The sequence below is a fragment of the Podarcis cretensis genome (genome assembly GCF_951804945.1).
Source record: "Podarcis cretensis genome assembly, chromosome: 1".
NCBI classification, from domain to species: Eukaryota; Metazoa; Chordata; class Lepidosauria; order Squamata; family Lacertidae; genus Podarcis; species Podarcis cretensis.
This window is the reverse complement of record NC_137170.1, coordinates 130,567,074-130,582,517: the sequence shown is the minus strand read 5'-3', so window position 1 is coordinate 130,582,517 and position 15,444 is coordinate 130,567,074. Positions and strand designations below refer to the sequence as shown.

Genomic DNA, 15,444 nt, shown 5'->3' with positions numbered 1-15,444 from the left:
TAACTCCCCCAATGATAAAGCCCTCTCACTACCAGATAGAAACAAATGTCCTTCTGTTTGGAGAGTGTTGCAATGTGTCACCAAAGAAACCCATCTCTTCAGCAGTTCCTGACAGTTCTCATTTCCATGTTACAGCCATATTAATTTGGTGAAAATGACCATTTCAGCTAAACTTTAAAAGCTTTCCTTTGCCAAGCCCTAATATGCAATAATGCATTAATTTTTATTTTTATTTTAATCTTAAATTGGTCAAACTCATGCTGGTTGCATCAAGAACACTGTCCAACCATCTCGTCCTCTGTCGTCCCCTTCTCCTTGTGCCCTCCATCTTTCCCAACATCAGGGTCTTTTCCACGGAGTCTTCTCTTCTCATGAGGTGGCCAAAGTCTTGGAGCCTCAGCTTCAGGATCTGTCCTTCCAGTGAGCACTCAGGGCTGATTTCCTTCAGAATGGAGAGGTTTGATCTCCTTGCAGTCCATGGGACTCTCAAGAGTCTCCTCCAGCACCATAATTCAAAAGCATCAATTCTTCGGCGATCAGCCTTCTTGATGGTCCAGCTCTCACTTCCATACATCACTATTGGGAAAACCATGGCTTTAACTATACAGACCTTTGTTGGCAAGGTAATGTCTCTGCTTTTTAAGATGCTGTCTAGGTTTGTCATTGCTTCTCTCCCAAGAAGCAGGCGTCTCTTAATTTCGTGGCTGCTGTCACCATCTGCAGTGATCATGGAGCCCAAAAAGGTAAAATCTCTCACTGCCTCCATTTCTTCCCCTTCTATTTGCCAGGAGGTGATGGGACCAGTGGCCATGATCTTCGTTTTTTTGATGTTGAGCTTCAGTCCATATTTTGCGCTCTCCTCTTTCACCCTCATTAGAAGGTTCTTTAATTCCTCCTCACTTTCTGCCATCAAGGTTGTGTCATCTGCATATCTGAGGTTGTTGGTATTTCTTCCCGCAATCTTAATTCCGGCTAGGCATTCATCCAGCCCAGCCTTTCACATGATGAATTCTGCATATAAGTTAAATAAGCAGGCAACTACAAAAGTTGTGTGGCCAAACTGGACCAATGTGCAAGAGGAGAAGCATATTCAAAGTTCGGCTTGATCACATGTGTTTTACTTGAAACTAAATGCCATAATAATCATTGGGGATTATTTCAAAATAAGTGTGCATAGGACTGCAGTTTTGGTTGTACAGTCTATGAGTCATGAAGCCTGCTTATCATAGGGTGATCGCTGTTAGAATTATAAAAATCACACCAACTGTGAGATACAGCGATATCCATCATCTGCCAGGAGATTCTGCAATCAAGCCCAATTACACAAATTAATCCAAGTTGCAAATTACCTGCTTTGCATAAACATACTTGATTTGCATGTTAAATGCTCACATAGCGTCTCCTGATTTTGATTTTAAAAAGAAGGTGGGGACAGGAAACACTGTGGATGCTCGGAAGCACACAAGAGCCATGCAGGATATAGATAATATCCTGCGTCAATAATTTACAAGAAATTTGAATTCCTAAGAGGAGGATATTAGGGAATTCCTACTGGCATGGGAAAGGGACGTGAGTGGCGCTGTGGGTTAAACTACAGAGCTTAGGACTTGCCAATCAGAAGGTTGGCGATTCGAATCCCCGCAATGGGGTGAGCTCCCATTGCTCGGTCCCTGCTCCTGCCAACCTAGCAGTTTGAAAGCACGTCAAAGTGCAAGTAGATAAATAGGCACCACTCTGGCGGGAAGGTAAACAGCGTTTCCGTGCGCTGCTCTGGTTAGCCAGAAGCGGCTTAGTCATGCTGGCCACATGACCCGGAAGCTGTATGCCGGCTCCCTCGGCCAATAAAGCGAGATGAGCGCTGCAACCGCAGAGTTGGTCACAACTGGACCTAATGGTCAGGGGTCCCTTTACCTTTACTGGCATGGGAAATCTGCCCAAGCAGCAGGAGAATAATTTACCATGTCTGCTCCACATGCCTGCCCTGCAGTGGAGCGAGCCAATCGATTTCAAGTAGCACCATGAACAAGGGGGAAATATGCAGGCAGAGATTTGTGCAGGACTTCCAAAGTATTGGCCCGAGGAAGGTACCCGGTATCTGCTTCAGACAGGCTGGGTACTCACAATACCTTTAAAGCACATTTGAAGCACATTCTTTTCCTCAAATAAGTCTGGGCAACTGTAGCTTACCCCTCGCGTAGTTACTATTCCCAGCAACCCTTAAGAAACTACAGTGCCCATAATTCTTAGAGGTAAAGAATGTGCTTCCAATGTGCTTTAAAGGTATTGTGTGTACACAGCCACACAGCTTAGATGTCTTGAAGTCCTGGCACTGTTGCACTCACAGAAAAGTAACCTTGTAAATGAACCTTTTGTGGAGGGAGAAGTAAAGTCTGGGAAGAGTCCCATCACTCTTATTTTCTCCTCCCCTGACGGCTACCAAAACAAGCTCTGTCGTAGCTGCCACCATTGGTAAACCCCAAACATTTTGAAGAATTTCACACCATTTAGTTATTGCCTGCCTCTCTCAATCTCTGTCTGTGCAGGACTGACAATTGGGCATTTCCCCTCGCTGTGGTCTAAAGCACTGAGCCTCTTGGGCTTGCCGATCGAAAGGTTGGTGGTTCGAATCCCTGCAACAAAGTGAGCTCGTTGCTCTGTCCCAGCTCCTGCCAACCTAGCAGTTTGAAAGCATACCAGTACAAGTAGATAAATAGGTACTGCTGTGGTGGGAAGGTAAACGGCGTTTCCATGCACTCTGGTTTCTGTCACAGTGTTCCGTTGCGCCGGAATCGGTTTAGTCATGCTGACCACATGACCCAGAAAGCTGTCTGTGGACAAACACCGGCCCCTTTGGCCTGAAAGCGAGATGAGCGCCGCAATCCCATAGTCCCCTTTGACTGGACCTAACCGTCCAGGGGTCCTTTACCTTTTACTGTGTTAGGCTGGTGTTATGTACTGAGTTGAATAGGATCCAAAATGCAGCAGTCTGATTGGTCCTAGAACATTAGGATCCAAAATGCAGCAGTCTGATTGGTCCCAGAACAATAGGATTCAGAATGCAGCAGTCTGATTGGTCCTAGAACAATGCAGCAGTATGATTGGTCTGCAGGAGCCACCCAATCCAGCTCCAGATGGAAGTGAATCCACAACCTGATTGGCCTACAGGAGAATTCCGGAATTAGCGAATCACGTGCAGCCCATTGTGTAAATAATGTTAATAAAGCAGACATCCTGGGGGAACTTCCATTCCTCCTTACCACTATGAGCTGAATAAAGAGCATGAAATCCACTCTCGACTCTGAGTATATTTCAGCTGCAGATATAGTGCCAATAAGAAGCTGGAAAGGCAGCACTTTGGACTGCCCTGCTGTTGCTATCACTTAAGCCCTGAAGAAGCTGGCATCTGACTTTTCAGCTACCTTACAATATACTTTAATTTTCCAAACCAAAGCAAACCAATCTTTGGCGCACCCCTGTCACGCCACCCTAGTTAAGACAAGGCCAAGGAGTGTTCCGAACAGTCGAGCCGATGTTTCATTTCCTCTCATTGTTTGACAAAGCATAACCCTGAACGCCTATGTTCCTGAACGTCACGTTGGGTGCAGGGCTACCGTAAGAATGCCCATGTCTTCAGGTTAAATTTAGCCTCCTCTAGAAACACTATATGATGGTTTAAGTCTTCTCTGTTCAATGAAACTTTTGAAACGCGTTTTAAAGATAAGAAGGCAAACCATTTGGAGAGTGGAAACATGCAGTTATGCTTCTAATATTCTAATAGTGTGTGTGTGTCTTCCCCAGTGCTGGATTTATGTATAAACTAAACAAGCTTGGGAGTAAAGCAATGACAAACCTAGACAGCATCTTAAAAAGCAGAGACATCACCTTGCCAACAAAGGTCTGTATAGTTAAAGCTGTGGTTTTCCCAGTAGTGATGTATGGAAGTGAGAGCTGGACCATAAAGAAGGCTGATCGCTGAAGAATGGATGCTTTTGAATTCTGGTGCTGGAGGAGACTCTTGAGAGTCCCATGGACTGCAAGAAGAACAAACCTCTCCATTCTGAAGGAAATCAGCCCTGAGTGCTCACTGGAAGGACAGATCCTGAAGCTGAGGCTCCAATACTTTGGCCACCTCATGAGAAGAGAAGACTCCCTGGAAAAGACCCTGATGCTGGGAAAGATGGAGGGCACAAGGAGAAGGGGACGACAGAGGACAAGATGGTTGGATAGTGTTCTCGAAACTACCAGCATGAGTTTGACCAAACTGCGGGAGGCAGTGGAAGACAGCGAGTGCCTGGCATGCTCTGGTCCATGGGGTCACGAAGAGTCAGACACGACTAAACGACTAAACAACAACAAACAAGCTATAGCTTAGGGCCCCACTCTCTTGGGGCCCCCAAAAAAATTTAAAGGAAAGAAACCACTGGATGTACATTTCCAAAATATAAGATAAAAAACAAATAAAATAAAACCTACATACAGAAACAGTGTTTTGTGTTGTGTAGGCTCCTATGGTGTAAGTAATGACCTGCTAGCCTGCTCCCTAAAATATCGCTGGTTTGCTCATTTCTATATATAGGATAAAAGGGACGCAGGTGGCGCTGTGGGTTAAAGCCTCAGCGCCTAGGGCTTGCCGATCGAAAGGTCGGCGGTTCGAATCCCTGCGGCGGGGTGCGCTCCCGCTGCTCGGTCCCAGCGCCTGCCAACCTAGCAGTTCGAAAGCACCTCCGGGTGCAAGTAGATAAATAGGGACCGCTTACCAGCGGGAAGGTAAACGGCGTTTCCGTGTGCGGCTCTGGCTCGCCAGATGCAGCTTTGTCACGCTGGCCACGTGACCTGGAAGTGTCTCCGGACAGCGCTGGCCCCTGGCCTCTTAAGTGAGATGGGCGCACAACCCCAGAGTCTGTCAAGACTGGCCCGTACGGGCAGGGGTACCTTTACCTTTACCTTTATATATAGGATGCCTTCATTCTGCATTGTCTGGTCGCATGGGAACATGTGCAAATGGCTTTAGATACCTCTTAGGTCCATAAATTACCATAAAGCATATATTCAACACAAAGACAACAGCGACAATTTGTTGTTGATAAAGGACAGCTGGACATATAAAGGGCCCCATTACCTTCAGCAGCTTAGGGCCTCATCAAACCTAAATCTGGCCCTGGTCTTCCCATATGTTGGTTCTACATAATGAAGGACAACCTCTTAGTCAGGCTATATACAAATTAGTGACCTGAAACTCAGCAATGTCATTTGCCCCTGCTATGCTACAAGTCACAGCCTTATATGCACCAGAGAAAAGGTGGGGATTTCTTCCCCTGATGCTCTTTGCCTGCTTTGTTTCTGTGTCTGAACAGTGTCTGAAGCATACACACCTCAACTTAACCGTGGCTCGTTTTCAAACTGGATGGAAGCTGGTTTGAGGGAAAGTGCATCCATCAAACAGGAATATTGCTCAAGAAGCTACAGAATAGACATGCATTGTGGCTAAAGTCATGTATGTTGTTGTTTAGTCGTTTAGTCGTGTCCGACTCTTCGTGACCCCCTGGATCAGAGCACACCGGGCACTTCTGTCTTCCACTGCCTCCCGCAGTTTGTACAAACTCATGCTGGTAGCTTCAAGAACACTGTCCAACCATCTCGTCCTCTGTTGTCCCCTTCTCCTTGTGCCCTCCATCAGGGTCTTTTCCAGGGAGTCTTCTCTTCTCATGAGGTGGCCAAAGTATTGGAGCCTCAGCTTCAGGATCTGTCCTTCCAGTGAGCACTCAGGGCTGATTTCCTTAAGAATGGATCGGTTTGATCTTCTTGCAGTCCATGGGACTCTCAAGAGTCTCCTCCAGCACCATAATTCAAAAGCATCAATTCTTTGGGGATCAGCCTTCTTTATGGTCCAGCTCTCACTTCCATACATCAAAGTCATGTATACTCAGCTCCAAACACCATTGGTGGGAGCACATGCGAGCCGGAGTAAACAGTAATATATACACAGCCTTAGACCAGTATGGTTTGGTGTTTTTTGAGGCCTGGTGTTGCTGGGGAAATTGTGCCCTGAAGTCAAGTGTGAGGGGATTCTGTGGCCAATATCGGGTTGTTTTTCTATTCCAAATTGCATCAGCCCCAAGCAGCCATCAAGACTAATGGCCAGGGAAGATAAGGGCTGTAGTCCACTATAATCTAGAGGGCCACAAGGTCCTCTGTGCACACACACTTCAAATCATTAACCCTGCCTGCCCCGCTGTCTTGGACCCAATATATTCAGACCACACAGTCTGACCGAATCACGGTTGTAGGCCTTCCTGCCTGAGTACAGTGGTACCTTGGGTTACATACGCTTCAGGTTACGGACTCTGCTAACTCAGAAATAGTTCCTCGGGTTAAGAACTTTGCTTCAGGATGGGAACAGAAATTGTGTTCCGGCGGCGCGGCAGGCCCCATTAGCTAAAGTGGTGCTTCAGGTTAAGAACAGTTTCAGGTTAAGAACGGACCTCCGGAACGAATTAAGTATTTAACCCGAGGTACCACTGCACTGCTTTCTCCCTTTGTCGACATGGCTAGCTGGAATGGAATCTGTTTTACCAATTATTTTTCCAGTCTGCTTCTTTAAACCAGGGGCTCCTGAAAATAGAGTTGGTGACAAAACGTCATGATCTGAAGCGCAACAGTATAATTGTTAAGTTGTGGGTAAACATATCAGACGACACAGCGATTCTTCAAACAGCTCTTCTTTATTCAGAGGCCAGAACAGAACTGAACTGAAGGGCTCAGTCAGCCTGCTTATGTAGAGCTCCAGTACAACGTTACTGTAGCAACTTTCTAAAACTATCCAATCACTGAACATCACTTTCGATCCTTCATTTGCATAACTATCTACAGTGTCCCCCTGCTGGCCCAGGGTGAGAACTTCAGAACATAACAACGTCAACAAATATTTATTGCATGTGCATGCCCCAAAGAGTGGCTGAGTGGCTTCCTACAGGCAGATTGCAGAATTAGGGAATGGTCACTTCAGAAGAGCATCATGTGTTTTCAGGCCATCCTCTGTGCTCTGCAAATTTCTGCTCATTTCGGGCTGCTAATTGGGCTTCCTAAATGTGTAAAAGGAATTAATGCATGTTCACATAGTGTAAATCCACGAGAAGAACAGTTTGATCTGACATTTCAGCCGAACAACACGGAAAGGTTTTGAATATACGTAATGCAAGTTGCTGGAAACATAGACTTTATCCTATTTGATCTCATCAAGTTGCTGGAAACAGCAGCACTGGAACAAGTAATACTGTATATATATTTAAACCTATCTGCATTAGCACATCCCATTTATCCCATATCCACTTACAGCAGACAGTTGTCATTAGAAGACAAACCCTGGTATCAGTTCCGTCAAAAAAGCTCAGCAACTTTGGGGGTGTCCTTTACTTTTGGCAACCCTAATTCCCTGGAATATCAGAAGAAATCCGAAACCAGTCTTGATTCCGAAGTGAAGAATTGGTGCTGCTTTCCTTTTAGAGTGGGAAAAAGCACACAGAAAGCAGCAGTGGGGGGGGGCTGCAATAATAATAATAATAATAATTTTATTATTTGCTACAATTTTGATTGGTAGATACAGAAAAATTATATAACTATATCTATATTGCAAAATAAGTGTGATGGGCAAGACAGCTGAGAAAGAATGGGTATTCTGCCAGATAGCCTTGTTCGCTTGCTATGTGGCAATTTGCTATCAGGCGTTTGTGACCTCCAGTTAATTGCCGTGGGATTTCAGAAGTCAAATGCATTCAAAGTAGCCAGCTACTGTATTTTTCCACAACTATGTGCGGTTAGAGGACTGCTTCTGAGGAGGAGAGGCCTTCACATTGATGTACCGTGACACTAGCTTCTTTCAGTAGTTGGATAGCCATGCAGATGTAATGAAGGATAGCTCAGTTCGTAAAACACCAGACTCTTAATCTCAGGGTTGCGGGTTTGATCCCCACATCGGGCAAAAGATCCCCACATTGCAGGGGGTTGAATTAGACAATCTTCACTGTCCCTTCTAACTCTGCAATTCTATGATCAATACGTAAAGGTAAAGGGACCCCTGACCATTAGGTCCAGGTGTGACTGACTCTGGGGTTGCGGCGCTCATCTCGCTTTACTGGCCAAGGGAGCTGGCGTACAGCTTCCGGGTCATGTGGCCAGCATGAATAAGCCGCTTCTGGCGAACCAGAGCAGCGCACGGAAACTCCGTTTACCTTCCCGCCAGAGCGGTACCTATTTATCGACTTGCACTTTGATGTGCTTTCCAACTGCTAGGTTGGCAGGAGCAGGGACCGAGCAACGGGAGCTCACCCCGTCGCAGGGATTCGGACCGCCAACCTTCCGATCGGCAAGTCCTAGGCTCTGTGGTTTAACCCACAGCCCCACCCGCGTCCCATATTCAATAGGGTTAGCCTTAAAAGATGGCGTACTTATATTGAACCAGTAGGGCTACAATTCCCAGAGCTCTTAACAAACGATAGTTCCCACGATTATTTGGTGTACAGTGGTACCTCAGGTTAAGTACTTAATTCGTTCTAGAGGTCTGCACTTAACCTGAAACTGTTCTTAACCTGAAGCACCACTTTAGCTAACGGGGCCTCCTGCTGCCGCCGCACTGCCGGAGCACGATTTCTGTTCTCATCCTGAAGCAAAGTTCTTAACCTGAAGCACTATTTCTGGGCTAGCGGAGCCTGTAACCTGAAGCGTATGTAACCTGAAGCGTATGTAACCCGAGGTACCACTGTACTCATGTAAAAACACCAGGCAGGCCCCACAAATAACCCAGAGATGCATTTTAAATAAAAGGACACATTCTATGCATGGAAAAACACGCTGATTCCCGGACTGTCCGCAGGCCAGATTTAGAGCGCGGTTGGGCCGAATCCGGCCCCCGGGCCTTAGTTTGCCTACCCTCGGTGTGACTCAATGGGTGCTGGGTGCAAGACAGCGTTTGTTCCCCGCCACACGCCATGCCTCTCAAGAGTGCGAGAAGCCAAGAGTGCTGTCAGCCATTCCTCTGGGTGAGGAGGAGGGAGACTCCTTGCTCGCTGGTCCTTCCGGGGCAGGCAAAGCTGACGAGAGGCGAAAGCGCTGCCAGAAAAAACAGGCTGGGACATGGGTCAAGGAGCACCGCCATCAAACTCCTTGTTGTCAGCAGGCTTGGTGTGCAAGCTATCGAAAGCAGATGTTGTGCCAGGAAGAGGCAGCTCTCAGCTCAGGAGAAGATGCATCAACTTCAGAATGACAACAGCCAGCCGAACAACAGCAGCAGCAGCAGCAGCAGCAACTGTGGGTGCGAGTTTGTTTGCTTGTTGCATAGATTAGCAAAGAGTTGCATGAAGCTCCACACCTCTAGCTCAGCAAAGCTCCTAGATTTCGCCATCCGGACAAGGCTACCGTATCAAAGGCAATCCTTCTGCATATTTAAATGTGGGAGGGTTTGTTCTGCTTATCTGTTTGTTTTAAAATTTGGCTTCTGGCATCACAAAGCTAGCATACAGAAGTGCCTCTGTGTTGCTACATCTTCTCATCTATCTATGACTGCATAGATACCATACCTTTGAAACACATTCAGAGCCATGGGCGTAGCTGGGGGGGGGGGGAGCAGCTGCCCCTCCTAAACCAAGTAAACAAATGAAAATGCTTAACTAAAAGTAGGAATAATCAGAGTATTTGAAATTGAAATGCTTGCTGAGGTCACGTGGATGATGTTGTAAAAGGTTCTCAGCAAATTCAAGAAAACCTAGATTATTTTTTTCTAAAAGGGAGATGGAAAAAAAAGGCGTGTTCTTTGCAATTTTGCAACACATACTTGTTAACTGCATGGAAGGTACTCCCTGATGTTAATTTTTTATTTAGCTTCCTGGTTTTCAAATGACTGGATTGTTCTGAGCACCTGGGGTCAAAAGACAGTAACGTAAAACAATTGTTGATGAGATGTTTCATTCTGAATCTGCTAGACAGAGGATGATGACAGTTTGGTATCCTGCCCCCCTAACATAAATCCTGGCTACATCCATATTCAGAGCACATTCCCCTTGCCCACTCCACTCAAAGAATTCTGGACACTATCTTTAATTTAATTTTCATTTCATTTATTCAATTTATACACTGCCCTATATCCAGAAGTCTCAGGGCAGTTCACAAACAAGACCATAACATATAAAATAAAACCAAAAACTATGTGCCTCAGGGTTCTGTCCTCTCCCCCATGCTTTTCAACATCTCCATGCAGCCGCTGGGAGAGATCATCAGGGAGTTTGGGTTGGGTGTTCATCAATATGCGGATGATACCCAGCTCTACCTCTCTTTCAAATCAGAACCAGTGAAGGCGGTGAAGGTCCTGTGTGAGTGCCTGGAGGCGGTTGGAGGATGGATGGCGGCTAACAGATTGAGGTTGAATCCTGACAAGACAGAAGTACTGTTTTGGGGGGACAGGGCAGGTGGGTATGGAGGACTCCCTAGTCCTGAATGGGGTAACTGTGCCCCTGAAGGACCAAGTGTGCAGCCTGGGAGTCATTTTGGACTCACAGCTGTCCATGGAGGCACAGGTCAAATCTGTGTCCAGGGCAGCTGTTTACCAGCTCCATCAGGTACATAGGCTGAGACCTTACCTGCCTGCGGACTGTCTTGCCAGAGTGGTGCATGATCTGGTTATCTCCCGCTTGGACTACTGCAATGCGCTCTACGTGGGGCTACCTTTGAAGGTGACCGGGAAACTACAACTAATCCAGAATGCGGCAGCCAGACTGGTGACTGGGGGCGGCTGCCAGGACCACATAACACCGGTCTTGAAAGACCTACATTGGCTCCCAGTACGTTTCCGAGCACAATTCAAAGTGTTGGTGCTGACCTTTAAAGCCCTAAACGGCCTTGGTCCAGTATATCTGAAGGAGCGTCTCCACCCCCATCGTTCTGCCCGGACACTGAGGTCCAGCGCCGAGGGCCTTCTGGCGGTTCCCTCATTGAGAGAAGCCAAATTACAGGGAACCAGGCAGAGGGCCTTCTCGGTAGTGGCACCCTCCCTGTGGAACGCCCCCCCCCACCAGATGTCAAAGAGAACAACAACTACCAGACTTTTAGAAGACATCTGAAGGCAGCCCTATTTAGGGAAGCTTTTAATGTTTGATGAATTACAGTATTTTAATATTTTGGTGGAAGCTGCCCAGAGTGGCTGGGGAAGCCCAGCCAGATGGGCAGGGTATAAATAATAAATTATCATCATCATTATTATTAACCCAATAAAAAAACCCAAAAGAGCCACAATCTAAAGGGGTTTTGGTTGTCAATAAGATCAACCAAAGGCCTGGTTAAAAAGGAAGGTTTTTGCCTGGCGCCTAAAAGTGTATAATGAAGGCGCCAGGTGAACTTCCCTGGGGAAAGCATTCCACAGACGGGGAGCCATTGCAGAGAAGGCCCTGTTCTCATGTTGCCACCCTCTGGACCTCTCGAGGATGAGGCACATGAAGAAGGGCCTCAGAAGATGATCTCAGGGTCCGGGTAGGTTCATACGGAAAGAGGCGGTCCTTGAGGTATTGTGGTCCTGAGCCATTTGTTAAGGGTTGCTGGGGATTGTAAATATGTGAATAGTAAACTGCAATGCCCAGAATTATTTGAGGAAAAGAACGCGTTTCGAATGTGCTACTCCACCAGCCCAACCCAGAATCTCCAGGGACTTGCGATCCATCCCCGAGTTCTACTGCTTCCAGATTTTAATGGGTAACATCCTTTAGCCAAACAGCAACTGGCTTTTGCTTTGCTGAGCCACCCACAGGCTACCGTATTTTTCACACCATAGGACGCACCGGACAATAGAACGCACCTTGTTTTAGAGGGGGGAGAAGAAGAAAAAAAATAAATCTCCCCCTCTCTGCCCAGCGCCCCTTCAGCGAAGCGGCAGGAGGCACTGCGCAGAGAGGGGGAGAATTTCCCCCCTCTTGTTTTCCCGCTCTAAAACAAGGTGCCGTTTAAGGTGCATTCAGGCGGCTACCTTGGAAGCCTGGGGAGCGAGAGGGGTCAGTGTGCACGACTCCTCTTGCTCTCCAGGCTTCAGGTTCCTTTCGACCTGCTCTTTGGGGCTGGCGGGGGAAGCCCACCACCAGCCCCAAAGAGCAGGTCAGGGAGCAGCGGAAAGGCGCAGTGAAGAGGCTGCTGCCATAGTCGCGCGTCACCTCTCCAGCTGGGAGAGGGTCGCGGGGCTATGGCTTCTTTAGCCCGCGCGCGCTCTCCCGGCTGGAGAGGTGACGCGCAGCTATAGAGGCTCCTGCCATAGCCGCGCATCACCTCTCCAGCCGGGAGAGGGTCGCGGGGCTATGGCGTCTTCGCTCCATAGGACGCACACACATTTCCCCTTCATTTTTGAAGGGGAAAAAGTGCGTCCTATAGAGCGAAAAATACGGTATTTCTCAGACGCTGCGTATGGCCTGCAAGTGGAAGTCTGATTTCCCAGAATGGGCTTGGCTTTTGGACCGCCATCTGTTTCTGTTGTTTAGTTCTCGGCCTCCTAGAGAGAAACCACAAATAGATGTGGATGAGCAACTTAAAAATAAATTAATGATTACAAATCATTTTTCTTCCAAGGAGCACGACGTGACAGACAAGAGGGTCAATGCAATTTTAATCTCAACCTCCCCTACGTGAGGAGGAGGAGGAAGAGAAGAAGAAGAAGAAGAAGAAGAAGAAGAAGAAGAAGAAGAAGAAGAAGAAGAAGAAACTTTATAGAGGTAAAAACTTAACTATAGAAAATACATTTTGGGACTTTACTTCAATAATCAAATAATAGATCTTATTCTAATTGCCCCTGTTAAATCTTTGTAGTTTTTGCTGTCACCTGATTATCTTGATCTGCTAAAAGTAAGGGCATAGTAGCAATGGTTGAGTGACCCAACATGGAGAATAATAGAGGGTTAAAAATAACCTCACTCCTCAAATCATTATAAAGAGTGCAAGCCAGAAGAACATGAGCCACTGACTCAATACTGCCATCTCCACAGGGACATAACCATTTTTCCAGCGGAATTTTTTGAAACCAACCCTCGAGTACAGCCGAAAGCAGTATATTCAATCTTGTGAAAGCGTGTCTGTATTTCGGAATTGTTAAATTTTGCAAACAGGGTGCCAACGTGTCACAATGACTAGGTGGGAAATAATCATCCCGTGGACAAAAATTTCCCTATCGTGGCCAAATTTTTCTGTCCCTCGAAATCATATAGTAAAGGTAAAGTAAAGGGACCCCTGACCATTAGGTCCAGTCGTGACCGACTCTGGGGTTGCGGCGCTCATCTCGCTTTACTGGCCAAGGAAGCCAGCGTACAGCTTCTGGGTCATGTGGCCAGCATGACTAAGCCACTTCTGGAGAACCAGAGCAGCGCACGGAAACGCCGTTTACCTTCCCGCCGGAGCGGTACCTATTTATCTACTTGCACGTTGACGTGCTTTCGAACTGCTAGGTTGGCAGGAGCAGGGACCGAGCAACGGGAGCTCACCCTGTCGCAGGGATTCGAACCGCCGACCTTCTGATCGGCAAGTCCTAGGCTCTGTGGTTTAACCCACAGCGCCACCCGCGTCATATAGGCGCTGTCTAATTAAATTATTTGCTTTACTGAAACCCAGTGTCGATAACTGCTGTGGTGATAAACCAGAAAAGTAAAGCTTTTGGTTGACAGTTTTAGTCCAAGCGACCCTGTGAGGTATATTAGCCTTGGCTTACTTCCTATTTCTCAGCCTAAGTGTAAAAATTAGAACTCTAGTTCCCATGGTTCAGTGTCTGACATGCTTTGCCATGAGTAGATAATATGGTGTCCTCCAGGTGTTTCAGACTACAATTCTGATGATCCTTGGCCATCAGCCATGATGACTGGGACCGATCAGTGTAATTGAAGTCCATCAACATCTGAAGAGAACCATGTTGCCAAACCTACATGCTATCCACTCAATCATATTGAGTTTTCGCTCCCTGTTCTTCCCACACAACCCTTGTTATACTCCTATGGGGAAACTCTGGCCATCCACATCTTTGACTCCATATCCCGTCATCCCCAGGAAGCATGGCCAATGGTCAGGGATGATGGGAGTTGTAGTCCTGCAACATCTGGAAGGTCAAAGATTCCTCAACCCTTTGCAACAGCATGACAAATGCTAGGAAAGTTGCTTGTTCCCTGCTGCTGGGCTGTGCTTTTTCTTGGCCATGGGCTTATCAAAAAGCCTGTTGTTGTTGGAACAGTAATTAGCTCCCTCTGCTGTTTAATTTAAGCAGAGTTGGCAAGTAATTACAGGCAGTTCAAAAGCACGTCAAAGTACAAGTAGATAAATTGGTCCTGCTCTGGCGAGAAGGTAAACAGCGTTTGCATGCGCTGCTCTGGTTCGCCAGAAGTGGCTTAGTCATGCTGGCCACATGACCCGGAAGCTGTACGCCGGCTCCCTCGGCCAATAAAGCGAGATGAGCACAGCAACCCCAGAGTCGGCCACGACTGGACCTAATGGTCAGGGGTCCCTTTACCTTTACCTTATGTATATTTTGCTGTAGAGAGGCTTAGTTTGGTCAGAATCAAGCACAGTGGATGCTCGGATTGCGAACGTGATCCGTACGGGAGACACGTTCGCAACCCGCAGCATCCACAACCTGCAGTGCCGCGTCTGTGCATGCGCGGGTTGTAATTTGGTACTTCTGCACATGTGCAAAGCGCGATTTAGTACCTTTGCGCATGCGCGAGCTCTGAAACCTGGAAGTAAATCAGTCTTCTAATCAAAGCACTGTTCCACTGAAATGTCTTTTAGTGAAAATGAGATATATTTATGTTATCAATATGAAAGTCTTGAAAATACTGAAAAGGAAAAGTTTGAGTAAAAGGAAGGAAGATACACACAGAAAATGTTTAGACAACTGACATTATTTCCAGATGAGGACTACGAATTAGTCTTGAATGTAAGGTCACTCACCTTACTATACAGCTACTAAGGCTTCCATCCTATTTCATACCATTTTGAATTAAGTTTGTTTCACCTGAAGGTGACCCAGGACATTTTGTCCCAGCGGTTAACTGACCGTTGAAGAAGCCAGTGATTCTCTCTCTTATTTTTAAACCAATGTGCAGAAGCTCTCCTGGTTCTTGCGCCATAATCCAAAGTAAATAAGTTCCCTCTTTGATGTTCTCTCTTTGAAAGCAAATCTAATCTCTTAACTCTCCTTGTGCACGGATGCCGTTCTCTGCGCCTTCATTCATTTCGCTGCCTTTTTCATCTTCCTCCATCCCATTGCATCCCCTTTGACATCCTCATGTGATTATCAGTAAGCCAAGGCTGATTTACTTACTGCCATTTTCTTCTCTGGTTAGTATATTATTTTAATACGCCCTGGTTTTGTCTGTCTTCTCGGTTGCTACAATAGAAACCCAAGAATCTGTTTGCAAGCCGGTTTTGTTCCGCTTCCAG

The 15,444-nt window shown here is 46.7% G+C and overlaps 1 protein-coding gene across 1 annotated transcript in view; it reads right to left on the bottom strand.

The window, feature by feature from the left end:
• Nucleotides 1–309: 309 nt before the first annotated feature.
• Nucleotides 310–15,444, bottom strand: part of KIAA2012 — a 176,296-nt gene continuing 161,161 nt past the window's right edge. The window contains exon 23 of the mRNA XM_079990599.1: nt 310–328. The gene's annotated coding sequence lies outside the window, so the exon portion shown is untranslated. The remainder of the gene's footprint in view (nt 329–15,444) is intronic.